The 22,586-nt window shown below is 41.5% G+C and overlaps 1 long non-coding RNA gene across 1 annotated transcript; it reads right to left on the reverse strand.

Moving 5' to 3' along the window:
• Positions 1-11,905: 11,905 nt before the first annotated feature.
• LOC124977903 (uncharacterized) lies at positions 11,906-20,252 on the reverse strand. The gene is made up of 2 exons (XR_007107281.1): positions 19,733-20,252; positions 11,906-14,740 (listed from the first exon to the last, which is right to left on the reverse strand). It is a non-coding gene; the product is annotated as an uncharacterized LOC124977903 (long non-coding RNA).
• Positions 20,253-22,586: the final 2,334 nt, after the last annotated feature.

Consider the following 22,586-nt stretch of genomic DNA (forward strand, 5'->3'; position numbering starts at 1 on the left):
CTAACCAAAGAGGTAAAAGATGTCTACAATGAAAACTATAAAACATTGAAGAAAGAAATTGAGAAAGACCTTAGAAGCTGGAAAGATCTCCCATGTTCTTGGATAGGCAGAATTAATGTTGTCAAAATGGCCATACTACCAAAAGTGCTATACAGATTCAATGCAATTCCAATGAAAATCCCAATGATGTACCTTACAGAAATAGAGCAAGCAATCGTGAAATTCATCTGGAAGAATAAGAAACCCAGAATAGCTAAAGCAATCCTCAGCAGAAAGAGCGAAGGAGGGGGTATCACAATACCAGAACTTCAACTATACTACAAAGCAATAGTAACAAAAACGGCATGGTATTGGCACCAAAATAGACAGGTAGATCAATGGTACAGAATAGAGGACATGGACACAAACCCAAATAAATACAATTTTCTCATACTAGACAAAGGTGCCAAAAAGATGCAATAGAGAAAAGATAGCCTCTTCAACAAATGGTGCTGGGAAAACTGGAAATCCATATGCAACAGAATGAAACTAAACCCCTATCGCTCACCCTGCACAAAACTCAACTCACAATGGATCAAGGACCTTGAAATCAGACCAGTGACTCTGCATCTTATAGAAGAAAAAGTAGGTCCAAATCTTCAACCTGTTGGCTTAGGATCAGACTTCCTTAACAGGACTCCCATAGCACAAGAAATAAAAGCAAGAACCAATAAGTGGGACAGATTCAAACTAAATAGCTTTCTCTCAGCAAAGGAAACTATCAACAAAGCGAAGAGAGAGCCTACAGAGTGGGAGAATATCTTTGCCACTCATACTTCAGAGAGAGCACTAATTTCCAGAATATATAAAGAACTTGAAAAACTCTACACGAAGAATACAAATAACCCAATCAACAAATGGGCTAAGGATATGAACAGACACTTCACAGAAGAAGATCTACAAGCAATCAACAAACATATGAAAAAATGTTCACCATCTTTAGAAATAAGAGAAATGCAAATCAAAACTACACTAAGATTCCATCTCACCCCAATTAGAATGGCGATTATCAAGAATACAAGCAACAATAGGTGTTAGAGAGGATGTGGGGAAAAAGGTACACTCAAACATTGCTGGTGGGGCTGCAAATTAGTGCAACCACTCTGGAAAGCAGTGTGGAGATTCCTTAAAAAACTTGGAATGGACCCACCATTTGACCCAGCTATCCCACTCCTCAGCCTATACCCAAAGGACTTAAAATCAGCATACTACAGAGATACAGCCACATCAATGTTCATAGCTGCTGAATTCACAATAGCCAGACTGTGGAACCAACCTAGATGCCCTTCAGTTGATGAATGGATAAAGAAACCGTGGTATATAGATACAATGGAATATTACTCAGCTATAAAGAATAATAGAATTATGGCATTTGCAGGCAAATGGATGAAATTGGAGAATATCATGCTAAGTGAGATAAGCCGATCCCAAAAAACGAATGATCTCGCTAATAAGCGGATGATAACACATAATGGGGAGTGGGAGGGGGGCAAGAATGGAGGAAGGAGAGACTGTATAGAGAGAAAAGAGGGGTGGGAGGGGTGGGGGGAAGGAAAAAAATAACAGAATGAATCAAACATCATTACCCTATGTAAATGTATGATTCTGCAAATGGTATGCTGTTACTTCATGTACAAACAGAAACAACATGTATCCCATTTGTTTACAATAAAAATAATAAATTAAAATTTAAAAAATATATGTATAACTCATGGCCTGGGGTTGTGGTTCAGTGGTAGAGTGCTCACCTGGCATGCTTGAGGCCATGGGTTCGGTCCCCAGCACCACATAAAAATAAAATAAAGCTATTGTTTCCACCTACAACTAAAACAAAATTTTAAAAAATCTAACTCAGGGAAACAGTTGTAAAAGCTTGAAACTCATTGTTACTGGGATAAAATTCCAGAGCCCAGAGCCCATTTGTTTGCCTTTTCTCTCCTGGAATCCATTGTCCTTGGGAAAGGACCAAAACCCAGAGCCCAGGGCCTAATGTTGACCTTCTCTCTCCCAGGACCCATTGTTCTCCCTCCGCCCTGGGTGCTGTCATTTTCCTTCTCTTGGGGGATGTCATGTTCCATTTCCTTCACATACAACTCATGCCCAGGGGTCTGAGGCCCAGCCAAGTGGGAATGGGACCATTTGAGCTTCCAGCCTCCCTGTTGCACAAGCATTAACGGTTAATTTTATTTAACGTGTGAACAGAATATTTAATCCCTCCATGCAGGCATTGGTCTCACTGTACTCAATAGCTACTTTAAGAATTTGTTGTAAATCCTTTACTGCTAAAATCATCTTGGTAACATTAGATTTCCAGGGACTACTTTCTCCAGAATATGCTGGATAATGGTATCTGTTTGTCCCAGATAATTGCCCCTGAATGTGTAAACCTCCACAGGCATCAAATTTAACAACCAGAGGGGAGGTGGTCTGGGTTACATTAATGATCAAGCTACAGGATGCCATTTTCCATATCACTATTATTAGACATGGAAAATGAAAAAACCCAAGAACAGTGAGACCTGAAAAAAGGGAGTGAAAAAGCAAGCCATACATTGATAGCTTTCTCAGCATGTTCTTTCCCAATGACAGAACAATCCCTAGAAAAGAAGCCAAAGCACTGATCCTTCCCCAAATACATCTTTTCCCAGTGACAGTAAAATGGGATCCTGAAGGGAGATAAATACTGAACTCTGACCCCCAGACCCTCCATTCTTCTCCAAGTAAAAATATTGCCCAGTAAAAACAAATTTTCAAATTCTCATAAACCTGTTTCCTGAGTGCCCAAACTGATATGCTCACTAGACCACTCCTCGAAAATAATGTATATAAACCCAGTGCCTTTCTTTGTTCAGTGGCTCATTTTCCACCAGGAAAGTGGGTCTGCTGGCACCATTTCATCCCTGCGTCCCTTTCCTGAATAAACAGCTGAGATGACTTGTGAGGTTTGCATCCTGCCTGGTCTTTTTGTGCTAACAACTGTGAACATTATTAGAGCCTTTTCTCAAAGTGAATTTAGTGAAATCTGGATGTTGAACTGAGGACCATTGCTTCTCCCTCTTCGAAGGTAAGGCTCCCTTTACTTGTGTGTAGTATTTGCAACCTCGTTCTGTGGTCTAAAGAACTGGCTCAGTTGTGAGCAGGACTCAAGCAGGGTTCAGTTTGTTTTCCTTCCCATCCTGGATCAGGATGTGGTCACCTGTTCAATGTGGGTGTGCAGGGAATTCCAGAGCTGGTGTCTATGCCAGGAGGTCCTGTAATTGCAGGAATGTTAAAGCAGAAGACAGACCTACTATATAATTTTTTAAGAAACTGATCCTTTGTTTCAAAGGTGGGGAAACCCATTGTTTTCCCTAATTATGGTAACCTATATAACATTTCATATGGGGATAATCCTGTGTTTTTCATGGAGCCATTCTAATTCAAAGGAGAGCAATCAGGAGGCGCTTAGTCCTGGGGAGTTTTCTTCCTAATAGTAACTTAGTGATTTGCCTCCTTAGAGTTTGGTTCATTGTTCCACTTTTCCTAAGGAACGTGAGTGCCAGGGAGTGTGATATTCTCATTTTATGTTTAATATTGTCATGAGTTCTTTAATAAGGGTTGCCCTAATGTGGCTACCATTCTCTGAATCTATTTTTTCTATCAAACCAAACTGAGGAATTATAGATTCCAATAAGACCTTGGTCACATTGTAGGCAGTGGCACTGGGCAGGATAGCTCCTACCAAACTGGTAAAATGTGATGTCCTCCACAGGGCTGTGTAGGGTGTGAGGGGAAATTAAATATATGGCTCTACCCTTGGCAGGCTCTGGTCAGTAAGTGTTTTAAATGGCCTATTTTGGGCATTTCAGTATAGTCGATCTGGATGCTTTGGAAAGGTCTTAATCCAGTGTTCCTCCCTAGGGGCTGTTTTCTCAAAGGCTGTTTATTTGCTCTTCTACAAGCTCTTGTTGACTGTAGATTCCATGCACCCATACATTCTTAGTATAGCATTGAACATGGCTTGTGGGCCCCAGTGGCTACCTTTATGCAAATAGGTCATCATCTCCCTCTTAATAGGCTTTGTGAGCATCTCTCTACCATTGGATAAAAGTCATTTTCCCTTGGGGGTTTGGAGGCTCCCAACTTTATTTTGTTTCTCCTCCTGTGGGCTGAATATCAGGATAATTGGGGAAAGGGATAAAACAGGGATAAAATGAAAAACAGGGGCCTCCGATTGGAGGACAACTTCTTTAGCTGTTTCATCTGCTAGTCTATTGCCTTGGGCCTCTATGTTATAGCCCCTTTGATGTCCTGGCACATATACAATAGCTATCTCTTCGGGTAATAGGCTTTTAAATACTTAAGTAACCAATTCTTTATGTATTAAATCTTTTCCCTTACTGTAAGCAAAAATAACCAAAACAGTTTCAGCACCATAATGAAAGTACAAATAACCAGGACGGAAGCAGACTTGGTGGATCAGCAGCTGTGCCTTTTATTCAGCAGCAGAATCAGACATCGGAAGGGCTCACTTTCTGGGTGGAATCAAAGAAAACCCCTCATAGACCTGGGGGAACCTCTCAGCTTTGCCTCATGACACAGATTCTGAGATACTAGGATGTACGCCACATGTACATCCCCATACCCGACCTTCCTCACTCAGCATCCCCTTCAAGCCTGGTGAGGTTCAACTGCACCTAAGAAACTTCGCCCCCAGCTCCACCCACACATCCTTCCCACTCCCGCAGGAGATCTTTTGTTTGGCCTGTGCTCTAGCATTGCTATTCTGGTTTGAAGGTTGTGTTTGCTACATTGTCCTCTACAGGGCTGTGTAGGGTGAGATGGGGAAATTAAATATATGGCCCTACCTTGGCAGGCTCTGGTCAGACAGGAGAAGCTGACGTGGACCATGCCCAGTCTGCAGGAGACACTGTTCCCTCTACTCTTTCAGGACAGCAGTAGAACCAGAGCTTCCCCTCCCTCCTCACTGAAAAACTGAGCCCAGGTTGTGAAGTTTCACTTGATTTTACCAACTCTCAGGAATAATAGAGTTTGCATCTACAATACAGCAAGCCTTGTGCTGTGCTTCATATGTTTCCTGTCTGAAGCCCTGGAACCTACAACAATAAACATTCTCTTTCTTATCTCCTTAATCTACTTCCTTCTCTGGCTCCTTTTCCCCAGACTTCATACATGCTCAAATTATCTTGTCCTTAAAAGCAAACAATTTTTTTTTTTTTTTTTTTTTTTTTTTGTACCAGGGATTGAACCCAGGGGCACCTAACCACTGGGCTACATCCCTAGCACTTTTTATATTTTATTTTGAGACAGTCTTGCTGAATTGCTTAAGGCCTCGCTAAGTTGCTGAGACTGACTTTGAACTTGCAATCCTCCCCAGCCACTGGGATTACAGGCACGTGCCACCATGCCCAGCCAAACAAATAAATCTTACCTGTAAAGGGAATCATTGCTAGCTTTGTTTGCTTTTACTGCTGTTATGAAGAGTCCCTTACATTTTCTACCCCATGGGGTTAACTAAAGATGACTGCAAAGTCCCTTACACTGCTTCTTTGAGAAGTAACCTAATCTCCCCATTCCTTGAGTCTGGGCTGGTCCTGGTGATTTGTTGTCCAATAGGCTATGGTGGAAGCGACAAGCCAGAACTTTTTTTTTTTTTTTTTGGTTCTGGGGACTGAACCCAGGACCTTGTGCTTGACAGGGAAGCACTCTACGAACTGAGCTATATCCCCAACCCATGCTGGAACTTCTGAGGCTAGGTCATAAGAATCTTGCAGCTTCCTCCTAGGTGTCTTGGAACATTTGCTCCTGGAAAGCCAGCTGTCGTAAAAGTTCAGCTACTCTGAGGCTGTCACGCTGGGAGGAAGGCAGCTCCCAGCTTTTCTAGCCCCAGACATTCACGTTATTCCATGTGGGGTTTCGGTCATGAAGCAGTGAGCGGATCACCCTGCAGAACACACCCCAATTTGTAAATAGATGAGCAAAATAAGTATTCATTTAAGCCATAAGCTTTGCAATGGTTAGTTACATAACAGTAGATTACTAGAATACTCTTTAACTTGTTTCCTCCAAGGTCAAGAAGTATGGTGAGGTAGACTAGATTCCCAAATGGTTAACATAATCCTGGAGACCACACACAAAAAAAGAATTGAGAAGGACAGTATAATTATATATGAATATCGAATATACAATTAATCATTCATATATCATACAAAGTGAGTTTTGTTACTATTGCCCAGATGTTACTTATGGAAAGGAAGTGTCACTGTAACTCTAGAAGCACATCTGCTTTACTCCATGTGCCTTATCACCAAGGTTCTGTGACTATCCCTCCTGATTTTGTAGTGGGTAACTGACCCAGGCCTGGATATAAAGTAAACTGAGGACACTGCCCAGGAGAGACTTGACCAACCCCTGTTCCCACCAGCTGGGCTTCAGGAGAACTAATTAGCACCATTTACTCCTTCCTTTTAGAATGTAAAGGACTTTCCCTGGGACCTAACCACATCCCTTTGAAGTGTAAACGCCCTGTGAAAGCTCAGAGCTCAAGGCTAGAGATACAAAAGAGCTTGTGAGATCGCAGTCTGCTTTGGTAAACAGTTTCCACTCTGAGACCCTTATACTCAATCGTATGTTGTTTTTTGAAACCTTGTGTCCAATTATGTACTGTTTTCGACTAGAAAATTTAGCACACTAGACAGCCTATAAATGTTATGAAAAATTGGTCAGAGGGGCTCAGAATTTTAGAGTGCCAACCTCCTCTGGGCCCGCTGATACACAATAAAGCTTGGTTTATCCTACTTTTTGCGTGCCGCCTTGTCATTTCCACTTTTCTGATGCGCTGGCCGGGAAGCAATAACCGTGCTGGCTACACCATCGGCCACACCAGAAGAGTCTGTGGTACCCCTCAGACTGAAAGGAACAGTGCCCCCCAGGAATTCCAGGATCTCCTTCGCCTGCTGGGCCTGCGCCTCCGGAGTGACTGCCCCTGCCCCAGACTCCCTGGAGAGTAAGGCAAAACGCTTGTGTAGTCTACTGGAAAAGTAAGGTCCCAGGACACAGAACTGTAGACAGGTAAGGATGGAGGGGATCCTGATCACCTCCCCCGGCTACCCATGAGGGCACTGCCCATGTAGGGAAGCCTCAAGGAAAAAAGGCAGGGGAGGAAATGCTTTAAACCCTTAAGTGTCTGTGTTGGTGTGAATGGGTGTGAACCTGTTTATGGCTCCATCGCTTCGTGCTTCGGAGTCTGAGCGAATCCTGACCTGCGGTTCCGTGGGAGCTTCAAAAGGCATAATGGCGATTCGAGCCCTGCAGTGGGGCTCTGACCGAGCCCGGGGTTTATGTGGGTACGCCTTCAGCCAAGAAGCACTTCTTCCCTTTGGGGACATGGCCAGGCGGGTGCCTTGTCTGACCCCCTCCTTGTCTGTCTTGCAACACTGATACAGGGTGGGACATGGGAGGAACACAGTCTAAATCTACAGTCCTGGACTGCATGATTAAGAATTTTGAGGATTCTATGAAGTGCTATTCTGAGGATTACGGTATTAAGCTGACAAAGAATCAGACTCTGCACTCTGTGAGGATGAATGGCCTGCTTTTGGTGTTGATTGGCCTCCAGAAGTCACTCTCCATGTCCCCACTGTCAACACGGTGTACATGTTGCCCAGATGACCCAGATCAGTTTCCCTACATAGACTCCTGGCTCCAGATTGCCAAGGCTTTGCCCTCATGGGTGCGGTTTAGCATTAACTCCAAGGGTCGGTGTACGCCCTGCCTGTATGACCTTAGGGAAGAGACTCAACATGATTATGGCCCTAACGCTATCCAGGGAAAATGAATGGAGACTTTATGCTCAAAATCCTACTGCCACTGAAAATCCGTCCCCCTTGCTTCAAGAGTTCCTGTCAGTTTGGGCAGAAAATAACTCCCCTGGGTTAGTTAAGAATTCACCCGATAGTTGTTGAACTGAAACCAGGAGCAGAGACCATCAGACTGAGATGATATCCCCTCCCCAGAGACACACGCTTTGGAATGAGAAAGGACCTCCAGAAACTGAGAGACTCTGGGATCCTGAACTGCCAGTACCCCTGGAACACCCCCTTACTGCCCTTGTGAATGTCCAATAGCGAAGATTATGGAAGATTATCAACCAGTCCAAGACCTCTGAGCAGTTAGTGAGGCAGTAGTTACACTTCACCCAGTGGTCCCTAATCCTTACACACTTCTCAGTCTAATTCCACCTCAGGACAAATGGTTTACTTACCTGGATCTGAAGGACGCCTTCTTTTGTCTCCGGCTTGCCCCATTCAGCCAACCCCTCTTTGCCTTTGAATGGGAAGATCCAAGAAATAGAAAGAAAGTTCAACTGACTTGGACCCGACTTCCCCAGGGATTTAAGAACTCCCCCGCTCTATTAGGGGAGATATTAGGAAGAGATTTAGCTGCCTTCTCTGGGGACCATCTGAATTGTGTTCTCCTGCAATATGTTGGTGACCTCCTCTTGGCCAACCCGGATCAAGAGGCCTGCTGGACTGGAACTAAAGTTCTGCTGACCTCCTTTCAGAAGCCAGTTACAGAGTCTCCTGGAAAAAGGCCCAAATCCGCCTGCAGCAAGTGATGTATCTGAGGTTTCACATTACACCTGGCTGACAGTTTTTAGGACCTGAATGGAAACAAGCCCTCTGCTCCATCCCCAGACCCAACACCAGGAGGAAAATACGTGAGTTTTGAGGGGCTGCAGGTTTTTGTTGAAGCTAGATCCCTGGGTATTTGGTGCTGGCTAAACCATTGTATGAGGCCACCAAGGGATCAGAAGAAGACCCCCTATGTTGGGGAACTGAACAGGAATGCGCGTTCCAGGAAATTAAAATGCAATTAACTTCAGCGCCTGCTCTTGGACTGCCCGATATAACAGGGCTTTTAACCTATTTGTAGCAGAAAAAAGTGGAACTGCCTTCAGGGTCCTGACTCAAGAGTTTGGCCCCTGGCAATGGCCAGTGGCTTATTTATCAAAACAACTGGACCCAGTAGTGGCATGCCTAAGAGCTCTGGCAGTCACTGTGACTTTAATCCAAGAAGCTAACAAGCTGACCCTCGGACAGAATATCAGTGTTAAAGTTCCGCACACAGTCACTCCTTGGTGGATCGTAAAGGCTACCGATGGTCTACTAGCTCCTGGATGGCCCACTGTTATGTGAGAACCCCCTAGTAAGGCTAGAGACTGTGCACACATTGAATCCTGCATCCTTGCTGCCAACTGATCCCCCCACCATAACTGTGAGGACCTGATAGACGAAGTCTACTCTAGTCAACCTGATCTGACTGACCAGCCACTGCAAAACCCAGATCTCACCCTGTTCATGGAAGGGAGCAGCTTCATACAGAATGGACAAAGGAGGGCCAGATTTGCAGTAACTACAGAGAAACATCTGGTGGAAGCAGAAGTGCTGCCTCAGGGGTGGTCAGCCCAGTGGGCTGAGTTATGGGCACTGATCAGGGCCTTAGAGTATGCTGCTGACCAGTGAGTCAACATTTATACCGATTCAAAATATGCTTTTGCCACTTCATATGTACATGGGGCCATCTGTAAGGAAAGAGAACTTCCATCTGCAGGGTGTAAAGAAATAAGAAACAAGGAAGAAATACTCAGACTCCAACCCAAGTGGCAGTGATGCACTGTCATAGACATCAGAAAGTAACAGACCTGGTAAGCCAAGGAAATAGAATGACTGATCAGGCAGCCACGGAAGCAGCTCTGTGTCAGGACACCACCCCTAGAGTGGCCCAGGCAGCTCAAATACTGCTGGCCCCTAGGCTCCTGGACCATCCCAAGTACATCAGAGAAGAATGTAAATGGGCTGCCACAGAGGAAGGACAGAGAACCCCAGGATGGTGGGTACTGCCAGACCACTGGGTTTTCATTCCACAAAGTTTGGGGTATCACGTGGCGCTTCAACACCATGAAATGGGTCACCTAGGAAAAACCAAATTGGACCTTTGCTTAGCAGGTACTATTATATAGCCAAACTCCCTGCACTGTGTAACCAGCAGCAGGAGAAATGTAACTTGTGCCTAAAATAATGCTAACCAGCCGCCAGTCCAGCCCCAGGGGTCCCAGGCAGTTGGGATTTCACCTTTTGAGGATTTAGAGGTGGATTTCACAGAAGTTAAACCAAGCAAGGGATTTCAGTACCTACTGGTAATGGTGTGCACTTACTCAGCATGGGTGGAGGCTATACCCTCTCGGACAAAGCAGGCCAGAGAAGTGATTAAAGCCCTCTTAAAAGAAATCATTCCCAGGTATGGCCTTCCCTTAGCCATTGGGTCAGACAATGGGCCTGCCTTCCTTCATTGTGGAAATTGTCCAGGGCATCATCCAAATATTGGAAATTAAATGGAAGCTACATGCTGCATACTGACCACAGAGTTCAGGGAAAGCTGAACCTATGAACCGCACCCTGAAGACCATCTAATCTCTGTCATGAAATGGGAGTCTTGGGTAGATCTCTTCCCCATAGCTCTTCTCCGAGTTTGCTGAACACCTGGGAACACAGGATACACCCTGTTTGAGATCCTGTTTGGGCTGCCCCCACCTCTAATAAAGAAACTAAAGGGGAATACACATCAGTGTGGTGAACTTAGCCTGTCCCAACAGCTTGAGGCTCTCGGGAGAACATCTAGGGATGTTCAAAAGAGAGCCCCCCTCTCACTTGGAAACCAGGTGCACACACACCAGCCTGGAGACTCCGTGTGGGTTAAAAACTGGAAGAAGGAGCCACTTCAACCCACCTGGGAGGGCCCATATCATATTAACCTCTCCCACTGCCATTAACGTTGCAGGGATAGGCCTGTGGATACAACATTCTCGAGTTAAAAAGGCAGCTGCCGGGTTGGGGATATGGCTCAGTTGGTGGAGTGCTTGCCTTGCTAGCACAAGGCCCTGGGTTCAATCCCCAGCACCGCGCGCCAAAAAAAAAAAAAAAAAGGCAGCTGCCGCTGAGAAATCCACCACCTGGAGGTCTAAAGTCAACCCTGAACACCCACTTGGACTGACACTCAGGAGGATATCCTGTGACAGCTCTGCACAGCCATCCCAGACACAACCTGCCTGCTAACGAGACCTGACAAGACTACAACCCTGCTCCAGTCCCACACCTGGAGGCTGACTAGTCAACACACGCCTGAAGAATTCTACAGTGGACCAGGAGTGCAATGGTCATGATGTCACCCTGCTGTGCTAAGACTAATGATGTTAATTGCCTTGCTGTTCTCTGTAGGTCTGACTGCAATGGCCCAAACAACTGGAATCGGGTGCAAAGGGCTGCTCCAGTGCTATGTTACTTAAGTGTGGTAGGCATGTTAGGGGGAATTTGCTGTTTTTTGTGATGATTTGTGTCTTATTGACTCCTGGGGCAATGGGTCGTAGCCTTTTTCCATCATGCTCCTGTCAGAAATACAGGCTGGGTAGATAGCTCAGTTGGTAGAGTGTTTGCCTCCCATGCACAAGGCCCTGGGTTCAATCCCCAGCACGAAAAAAAGAAAAGAAATATATTTCTCCCTCCTGGAACAATAGGCTCCATGCGTGCATCAAAGCAGGCCCCCATGGTTTCTGCCTCCATGAGGGATAAACCTATGCAACAGCCCGACTGCCCTGTATATTTGCTGCACTTCCCCATCAGGAATATATTCCCCCACTTGTCCCTATTCCCCAGGTTCTGCTTCTCCAGACATAGCAGAGATGACAGGATCACCAATGTGCCCTTGTGCTTTTTCTTACCCTAAAATGCCAAGTAAGCAGCAGTTGGGAGTCCTAAGTGGATGACAGGTGTCAGCGCAGTGGAGAAACAGCAGACAGAGACACCAAGTGTTCTGAGGCTGAATCCAAATCTTTATTTTTTCACAAGTCTTTTTATCTGATTAGTACAAGGAAATAATAAGTAAAAAAAAAATCTCCAAAAGCACAATTGTGAACTTTCCCAAAGAACACATTCTTTCTGCATGATAGCTTAGATCAAAACAACCTTGCCCTCTAGCCATATTGAGGGCACCAAGCTCTGTTTAACTTTAAATTCCCAGAACAAATACATCACTAAGTTTCTTGAGAAGTTACCCTTTCCATGAACTCTAATGTTAGTTATTAACAGTGCAAAGTTTTTACTACTACTAACAGAGAATAAAGAAATCAGCTTATAGTTAATATTTATTCTATTTTTCTTCACTTAATGGCAGACTGAAGCTTTATTTTGATCCTTAAAGAAGTAGACATAAGAAAAATACAAATTCTACTTATGATTAACCTATGTCTTATTATGTAGGTAAAGTATCCTTAAACTTAATCATAAACACTAAGAAAGCAATGAAGGCCAAATACCGCATTTAAGCTCAAAGGAATACATTCTTCTTCACCTATATATAATGTTTAGAGAATTTATATACTAAAGAAATCACAGGCTCTTCACAAATTTGAGCAAACTATAATGGTTTATTAATTATTCTATGTATGTATTAATATTAAACTTTATTGTATGTTATTTTGTGTCCCAGTATAGTGAAGCCTCCCCAGTATTTTTTACAATAAGTTTTCTAAGGATATATTGATTATTATTATTAAAAGTAATTGTCTGTGGGGGTATGCCATGCCTATGACCTCCAGGAGGGATAGCCACTCAACAGAACCGTGTCAAATGTCGGTCCTCATTTCCAAGAGAACCGTGTCAAGTGTCGGATCCTCTGTTCCAACAGAACCGTGTTATGTGCTGGAAAGGTGGGAAATAAACGTGGCATTTCCCCCATTTTTATTTTATTTTTTAACTTGATGGTTTCAATTTGAGCATGTAGATTATGAACACTCTTTCAGATTAGACGTAGGATGACTGGAAAGATAAACAACAATATTAGAACACAAATATTCCTATTCCAATCTGGATAATAAACATCAGGAATGTACAACTTCCAATTGTACTTTTGATGTTTTATAAATTTCTAATGCCAGATTACCAATAGGGGACATTTGTAAATGAACCTGAGATAGATCCTTAATTTTAATTTGTAGGGTTTCTACATCAGGTGCTATATTAGAATTATCCCAAATCCCTTTTAAGTGGGTTTGTACTTGTTGCCATGAGGTTTCTTTCTTATGTTTTAAAGGGGTAGCACAAATACACTTATAATTACATGACATCTAGTAGCCATTTGAGTTTTTATATTTTGAATTTGATTGCCAATATAAAGAACAGCTTCCTCTAAGGGATCGATGCGTGTTTCTAGTTTTTTGTCTATTTTTTCCTGAGCTGCCAAAGCTAAAGCTACATTATGAGATAAATCATTTATATGAGAAGCTGTATGTATTTCCTGTATAAGGGCAGTAGTGGACACAGTTAAAGAAGTAATTATACTTATTAATTCAGTAATGCCTACAATCAAAGCAGCTACAAAACGTTTAGGTCTCATAAGTTCATTAAGTTGTTTAAACACTTCAGTTCCCGGGTCATCATACCACTCTTCCTCCAAAACTACAGGTAGCAGTACAAAAGGTGGTTTGGTGTACTATCAAAAGAATAGTATAATTTTTTGGAAATGAAGAATTAATACAGTTGGTTAATATACAGTAATCACATTGTATAGAATAAGGTTCCTTAGTCTTAGAAATATTTACACAATCAGCAAGTGCAAGTAAAATAGCATGAGGAGCATTAACACAGGCCCTAACATTATAAGGTTTGGGGGCAACAGGAACCTTTAAGGTAGGATGCTTTAAAAGTACCATATTAGTTGCTGCAAGAAGATGATATAAGTCAGGAAAATGAGAATGTTTGCCATTTCTCAAAACACTTTTGTATATAGGAGTTACCCATCCTGAAGTAAACCATCTATGAAGAGGCTCAACAATGTGAAACTTCTTAAAATTGAAATTCCTTTTGTTTTGTATAAAATATGTTTTATAATTGTAATTTGGGGAGGAAACTGACCAATCCATGATTTTTGTTTTGACATTAATGGGACATAGATCTGGGCAGTATGAGAAAAGTCACAATCAAACCATTTTGGAAAATCTACAGATTGATCTATTTGATTACAATACACATCTGTATATTCTGATTTATTTTCACGAGGCTCAATAGGAGAGGGTATGGTCATGTTTTCATAAGATTTGTTGTACTTAGCATATCCAATTGAGATTATTTCGAAAGACCAAACATATCATTTCGTGGGATCAAATTGAGGCAAATCAATAAGAAATGTTCTATAACTAAGGGGAAGACATCCCAAAGGAACACATTCACTATGAGTAGAAAAACACAAGGGAGTCTCATCTACTAAACCATGGAAAGATATCTCTTGAGATAGCTTATGTGGAATCAAAGTATCAGAAATGCCTCCCAATAACTAGTAAAAACCTTTAAATTAACTCTACTCCAGAATGAGGGATGTAACAGAGGTGGATCAGGAAAATAACCCCATAACACCATTTGTTCTGCTCTGGTAGTTAAGCATTTTAGTTGTCCCCAGTTGGAATAGGATCACTTCGAGTAGAGGCAGCCTGTCAAGAGCAAAGATCAATGTAGTAAGCGAGTTGTTCAGTGAGCTGATCATCCTGGGTCAAATGGATTTGTGGGTACGGTTGGGGAGGAATCCTTCTTCTGTGAGGGTGGCTCATGGTGTCGGATCAGTCGATCAGGAATCCACAATGGAGGTCAGCATCCTGTGGGAACACACAAGCATATCCTCGGCCCAATGTCAATAGAACATCAGGTCCTTTCCACTGCACTGTTAATAAATCTTTCCATTTTACAAGAGGTTTTATTACGGAAGTATTTTCCCAATATCTCATCATAGGAATTTTGCCTTGAGAATCAGCATTCAAATGATTAATCACAAATAAGCCATGTTGGAATATCTGTTGAGGGGAGCTGTAAGCAAATTCCCCATTTCTTAATTTAGTAATTTGAGTTTTTAATGTTTGATGAGCTCGTTCCACAATAGCTTGTCCTTGAGTATTATAAGGAATTCCTGTTGAATGAGTTATGTGGAACATATCACACAAATGTTTAAAAGCCTTAGAAGTATAGACTGGACCATCAGCAGTTTTTAACTTCGAAGGCATGCCAATTGTGAAAAACATAAAAACAAATGTTGAGAAACATCTTTGTAAGCTTCTCCAGATCTTGCAGAAGCTATAATTACATGAGAATAAGTATCAACAATCACATGCACAAAAGACTGTTTTCCAAACTCAGGTATATGAGTAACATCCATTTGCCATAACTTGTTGGGTAATAATCCCCTGGGATTTACTCCCATCTGGGGGGGAAAGAAAAAATGATGGACAAGTATGGCAAGATCTAACGATAGCTCTTGCTTGTTCCCGGGTAATATGAAATTGATGTTGTAAAGAGGAAGCATTTTGATGATGTAACTTACGGGCTGCTGCTGCTTCCTCACAGCTGTGAAAATTGTTGTTTTAATCAGAATATCAGTTTTGTTATTTCCTTCAGACAAAGGGCCAGGAAGCCCAGAATGGCCACAAATGTGTCTGATGTAAAAAGGAGATGTTCTATATTTAATAATATTTTATAAATTTTGAAATTTTTGGAGCTATTAAAGAATTATAAGAAATAGTAGCTGTCTCCAAGGCAGGGAATAGATTAACAATACATTGAGAATCTGTATAAAGGTTGAAAGGCTGAGAAACCTTTTGAAAAGCCACTATAACAGCAATTAATTCAGTCCTTTGAGCAGAAGTTTCTTGAGTCATATTAATATTATGAGGTTGTTGATCAATAATTGTAATTGCTTTTCCACTTAGGAACCATCTGTAAATATAAGAGAGGCAGGGGGCCCCAATGGCACCAGAGAATATTTAGTAGGGAAAATAATTTCTGTATGAGAAACAAAATGTACTAAAGGATGATTTGGCAAATGATATGAAATTTGTCCTGTAAAACCACGAAAGGAAATAGCCCATTGGTCTTCTAATTGAAGTAATTGTAAAAATTGTTCTTTAGTATACGGAAGAACAATTGTTTGCATTTCCTTCCCAAATAATTCTCTGCTTCTTAGCCTTGCTTTAATTACCAAAAAGGTCACTTGTGAGGGATAAGAAACAACAATCTTTTTTAAGGTGGCTGGCAAATGTATCCATTCCAAGGGAGTATCTTGCCACAAACATCCAGTTGGAGTAAAACTAGTCTTTATTATTATTAAAGACCAAGGTTTGGTATAGTCTAATCGTTGTAACTGGTGATTTTGAATGGTCTTTTCAACAGTTGTAAGCGCTTGTTTCCCTTCCTCTGTTAGATATTTAGGAGATGTAGGTGTTGAATCTCCTTTAAGAATATCAAAAAGAGGTTTTAAATCAGCTGTAGTTCATTTTAAATATGGTCGAATCCAGTTAATATCACCCAATAACTTTTGAAAATCACTTAAAGTAGTTAACTTGTCAGTTTGTATTGGTAATTATTGAGTATTAATAGTACAAGTATTAATTCTTCATCCCAAATAATTATAGGTGGGTTAGTTTGAAATTTTTCTGGTGCCACAACAAGTCCCAACCTCTATAACTGTTCTATTAACTCTTTTAATATATTTTGTAACATATCACTTGAGTAGTATATCATCCATATAATGAATCATATACAAATCTGGAAACTGTTGTCTAATAGGCTCAAGAGCCTGATCAACAAACTTTTGACATAATGTTGGACTATTTTTCATACCTTGAGGCAAAACCTTCCATTGATATCTTTGGTAAGGTCTCTGTAAACTTAAGGATGGTAAGCTAAAAGCAATCTTTTACAATCTTGAGTTGCCAAAGGTATAGTAAAAAAACAATCTCGTACATCAATAACAATAGTATGACTATTTTTTGGAATTGCCACTGGAGAAGGGAGGCCAGGTTGTAACATTCCCATAGTTTCATTTATAGCTCTCAAATCTTGAAGTAGTCTCCATTTACCTGATTTCTTTTTTATAACAAAGATTGGAATATTCCAAGGACTATTTGAAAACTCAATATGTCCTTTGTCTACTTGATCCTTGACTAACAAAGAGGTTGCATTTAATTTTTCAGATGTGAGGGGCCACTGTTCTACCCACACTGGGGAATCAGATTTCCAAGTAATTGGGTCAGCCTGTTTAAGAACAGAGGCCCCTAGAAAAAAAGATCATCAGATTCATAGGTAAGCATCACATTCATCTGTCCCATAAGATCTCTACCCCATAATGAAAAGGGGAGAGAAGGGATAACATAAGGTTGAAAGGTTCCTGAATGTTTATCATCAGTCCAATGTAAGATTTGGGAACTTTTTGCCACATTAGAGGCAAGTCCCAAACCCACCAATGTAGATGGCATTTTGTGGTGGGCCAACCTAAAGGCCAATCTTTAGCAGCTATACATGTCACATCTGCCCCTATATCAAGGAGTCCTTTAATTGTTTTTCCTTCCACTTTTACTTTTTCATAGATATATGTGAACTGATCTTTTGAATCCAAGCAACTACATGGCTAGATCCAAATCCATTATCATTCCTACAATCTTGTAATATCTGATTTGGCAAATGCAAATAAGGAAGCAATAACAATTGAGCCACACATTGCTGAGGAAATAATTGAACGGTTTTTAAGGGAGGATGAATCATAATTTTAATTTCTCCTTGGTAATCAGAATCTATGACTCCAGGAATAACTTGTATCCCAGCCTTAGACATAGAGTTCCTGCCAATAACAAGACCCATATGTCCCTCTGGCAAGGGACCATATATGCCAATAGGAATAAGGGTGACTTCAGATTCTGGAGTTATTATTAAATGTTGTGAAGAAGGTAAGTCTAATCCAGCACTTCCTGGTGTTGCCCTTGCCAAGTCATTGATTATTGTCCTATTAATGGGTTCTGGGGGCACATAAAGCCCCTGTTTTTTGTAGGGGCCTGGGGCTGGCCCCAAGTCCCGATTTTTGACTCCATCTCAGGAGACTCAAAAGGAGCTGAAGCCTCCTCACAAACACCATTTAAAGAATGTCCATCCTTATGAAATTTTGAATGTCATTCCTTTGCCCAATGAAATCCCTTTTGACATTTAGGAGACACTGTAGTGGGAAGTCTTTGAGAAACTGCCCCAGGAACAATATTTCTTCTCTTACCATTAGGACAGTTCCTGCTAAAGTGGACGCTTTGCCACAAGAGAAACAATTTCCTCCACCAGATGTAAATGGTTTGGCCTTATTGGAAGGGCCAGGATTTTGACCCACATTTTTAATGAGAAAAAGTCTTTCCTTGTAAGGCTGCAGCCATGGCCATACCCTTAATATGGGCAGAACTACAGTCCATACAGGACTTAATAAAATCATTTAAAGTTCTTGTTCACCTTCTAGGTCTAAGTAAGGCTTGACAGGTTGGATTTGCATTTTCAAAAGCCAATTGTTTTGGTAAAATTTCAGCTGCCTCAGGATTAGTTATCATTTTTGAAATATTTTCTTCTAACTTTGCCAAAAAATCCTCATAAGGTTCCATGGCTGCTTGTTTAATATTACTGAGAAAAGTAGTTTTAGTCTCAGAAGATGGTAATCGCTTCCAAGCTGTGACTGCAATTTTTGATACTTCCTCTAAAACTTGTGCTTGAGGATCAAAATAATCTTCAGTTCCTAACAACATAGACATAGTTATTTGATCTCTTGTCCTTTTTACAATTTGTTTTTGGATCAAAACATACTCAGTTTCATACTCAGTTTTCCACAATAAATATTGCCCAGGTGATAAACAAGAGCGAGCAGTCTGTTGCCAATCAAAAGGAGTCATCCATTCACCTGCAACAGTATCTACTAATTGCAAAGTGTACAGAGACGAAGGACCAAAATCTTTAACTGCTGTTTTTAACTCTTTTACTATTTTAAAAGGGAGAGGTTCCCATACAGGAGCAGTATCTTGTTCTCCAAGGGATAATACAGGAAAAGAAAAAGAAGTATCACCTTGGGCACGAGCATTGGTAATAGCTCCCCAAAATCCTACCTTAGTTGGAGTTGGTCACTTTTTCCTTGGCTTTGGCAGAGGTGGTGCAGAGGCTGCTACCCTAACAGCAGATGACCAGTCCTCATTATGATATTTAGTGACTGCCTCTTCTAAATCTATTTTATCTTGTGGAGAAAGTGACTCCTTATCTTCCTTCTCTGAGTCAGATGAACTCTCAGAGGAGGAGGTAGCATGGAAATTTTGTACCTTAAAAGAAGATTTTTAACAGAAGTGTTTCCTCCAGAAAGGCCTCTTCCAGAGAAGAAGCATGCTTACTAAGATACATAATTTCATGAGTTGGGTCTAGTGTATCTCTAAGAAGATTCCAAAGGGCAAGAGCAACAGCAGGGACCTTTTCAGCCCCATGATATTGATAATACAATCTCATTTTATCCCCTAGTTTTTCCCAAATTTAAAGTACCTCCCTCAGGGAACCACGGAGAACATTCTTATACAAAATGAAAGAAAGGTCTCAACTGAGAGGATGAGACAGAAATTTCTCTTTTAGTAAGCATATTTTTTGCAACGTCTATAAATAAGCTTCTTTCCTTAGATTCCGAGAGTCCCATTCTTCTTATTAACTTTTTATATTTCTGTGATTACCTGTCCTTCCTCACTCGGCTTTACCTCTATCGAGGGGTCTGCAGCACCCTAGACATGATCCTAGCCTCCCTGAAACCTGACTTTACTTACCACTCTTCGGGTCCCACTTTGGGCACCAATTGCCGGGTCCAGTCCTAGCAGCGGTCGGGAGTCCTAAGTGGCTGAGAGGCTGCGGTGCATTGGAGAAACAGTACAGATACCAAGTGTTCTGAGGCTGAATCCAAATCTTTATTTTTTCACAAGTCTTTTTATCTGTTAGTACAAGGAAATAATAAGTTAAAAAAATCTCCAAAAGCACAATTGTGAACTTTCCCAAAGAACACATTCTTTCTGCATGATAGCTTAGATCAAAACAACCTTGCCCTCTAGCCATATTGAGGGCACCAAGCTCTGTTTAACTTTAAATTCCCAGAACAAATACATCACTAAGTTTCTTGAGAAGTTACCCTTTCCATGAACTCTAATGTTAGTTATTAACAGTGCAAAGTTTTTACTACTACTAACAGAGAATAAAGAAATCAGCTTATAGTTAATATTTATTCTATTTTTCTTTACTTAATGGCAGACTGAAACTTTATTTTGATCCTTAAAGAAGTAGACATAAGAAAAATACAAATTCTACTTATGATTAACCTATTATTATCTTTTTTATTATGTAGGTAAAGTATCCTTAAACTTAATCATAAACACTAAGAAAGCAATGAAGGCCAAACACCACATTTAAGCTCAAAGGAATACATTCTTATTCACCTATGTATAATGTTTAGAGAATTTTTATACTAAAGAAATCACAGTCTCTTCACAAATTTGAGCAAACTATAATGGTTTATTAATTATTCTATGTATTAATATTAAACTTTATTGTATGTTATTTTGTGTCCCAGTATAGTGAAGCCTCCCCAGTATTTTTTACAATAAGTTTTCTAAGGATATATTGATTATTATTATTAAAAGTAATTGTCTGTGGGGGTATGCCATGCCTATGACCTCCAGGAGGGAAGGTAGCCACTCAATAGAACTGTGTCAAATGTTGGGTCCTCATTTCCAAGAGAACCGTGTCAAGTGTCGGATCCTCTATTCCAACAGAACTGTGTTATGTGCTGGAAAGGTGGGAAATAGACATGGCACCCAGACATAGCAGAGATGACAGGATCACCAATGTGCCCTTGTGCTTTTATTTACCCTAAAATGCCAAGTAAGTGTTACCTGGCAGAAAAAAAAAAGTTTTTCCTTGCCACAAGGGTAGGAAGATATACTAGACAAGAACTATAACAGCACAAAAATATTGGGGGTTCTCAGACCAAGACTGCCCCAAGGTTTCAGGCTCAGTCTGTTGGGAAACTGAGCCAGGCTATTGGCCCTTGCCTGGACTCAAATCTAGTAAGATATATGAATTAGACCCTAAGTTACATCAGATCCTAAACATGACTCATCGTCTCCTCAGTGATTTAAGCCCCCAGTTAGCAAGAAACTGCTGACTCTGCTTACCCTTGGAAGCTCCTCTGTACCTGACCTCACCAGCACCTCTAACAAATTTGACTAGTAAAGGCTCACTCCCAGACCCTTCCTTTAACAAGACCCATTCTGCAGGGGGGTGGGGTGGGGGGAGTGGTGTTGTCTCAGCTCCCACGTGCATTGCCAGTAAAAACACAAAAACAAACAAACAAAAAAACCTCATTTAAATCAATCCCAGTAGGAAGCCTGACTAATGACCAGTACATCCAAACTATCAAAGTTAAGTGGACTGGGGACCTTACTGGGCCAAATTCGATGTGGTGTCGTCCTCACCCCCAAATTGACAAAGTCCCTGACGACCAGAACTTCACTGTGCCTCTAGCAGCACATACTCCAAAGAGAGCAGTCCAGTTCATTCCACTGCTGGTTGGTCTGGGAATCACAGCTGGAATAAGGACTGGATTGACAGGAGTTGGGTCATCAGTTAATTTTTACAATCAATTATCTAGGGACATGGCAGCTGATATAAAGCGTGTGGCCAAATCAACTGGCTGTACAGGACCAACTGGACTCTCTAACATCAGTAATTTTACAAAACCAAAGAGAACTAGATTTAATTACATCTAATAAAGGAGAACTGTGCCTCTTCTCAAATGAAGAATGCAGTTTTTTACGTAAGCCAGTCTGGAATAGTCAGATATATGGCCCAACAATTAAAAGAGAGGGTTACAAAAAGGAGATAAGAATTATCTAATTCATGGAGCATTTGGAGCAATCTTTGGAGCTGGACTTCTTGGCTCCTACCGCTGGCTGGACCCCTTCTCCTGATCCCCCAGCACTCCTGCATTCTTAACATGCTTACCCAATTTGTCTCCTCCTGCTTAGCAGCTATAAAATCCCCAGTGGTTCTCCAGAATTACGAGCAGCTTAGTTTGTAGGACATAGACAGAGGTGATGCCCCTTAAAGGATTTATGGGGGGGCATCAGAAGTGGGGATATGTAGTGGGTAACTGACCCAGGCCTGGATATAAAGTAAACTGAGGACACTGCCCAGGAGAGAGCCGCCCGTCCCCTGTTCCCACCAGCTGGGCTTCAGGAGAACTAATTAGCACCATTTACTCCTTCCTTTTAGAATGTAAAGGACTTTCCCTGGGACCTAACCACGTCCCTTTGAGGTGTAAACGCCCCTGTGAAAGCTCAGAGCTCAAGGCTAGAGATACAAAAGAGCTTGTGAGCCAGCTTCCCTTATAGTGCAGTCTGCTTTTGTAAACAGTTTCCACTCTGAGACCCTTATATGCAATCATGTTGTTTTCTGAAAACTTGTGTCCAATTATGTACTATTTTCAACTAGAAAATTTAGCACACTAGACAGCCTATAAATGTTATGAAAAATTGGTCAGAGGGGCTCAGAATTTTGGAGTGCTAACCTCCTCTGGGCCCGCTGGTGTAAAATAAAGCTTGGTTTTTCTGCTGTCTTGTCATTTCCACA

This window comes from Sciurus carolinensis, chromosome 2 (assembly GCF_902686445.1).
Source record: "Sciurus carolinensis chromosome 2, mSciCar1.2, whole genome shotgun sequence".
In the NCBI taxonomy this organism is placed as follows: Eukaryota; Metazoa; Chordata; class Mammalia; order Rodentia; family Sciuridae; genus Sciurus; species Sciurus carolinensis.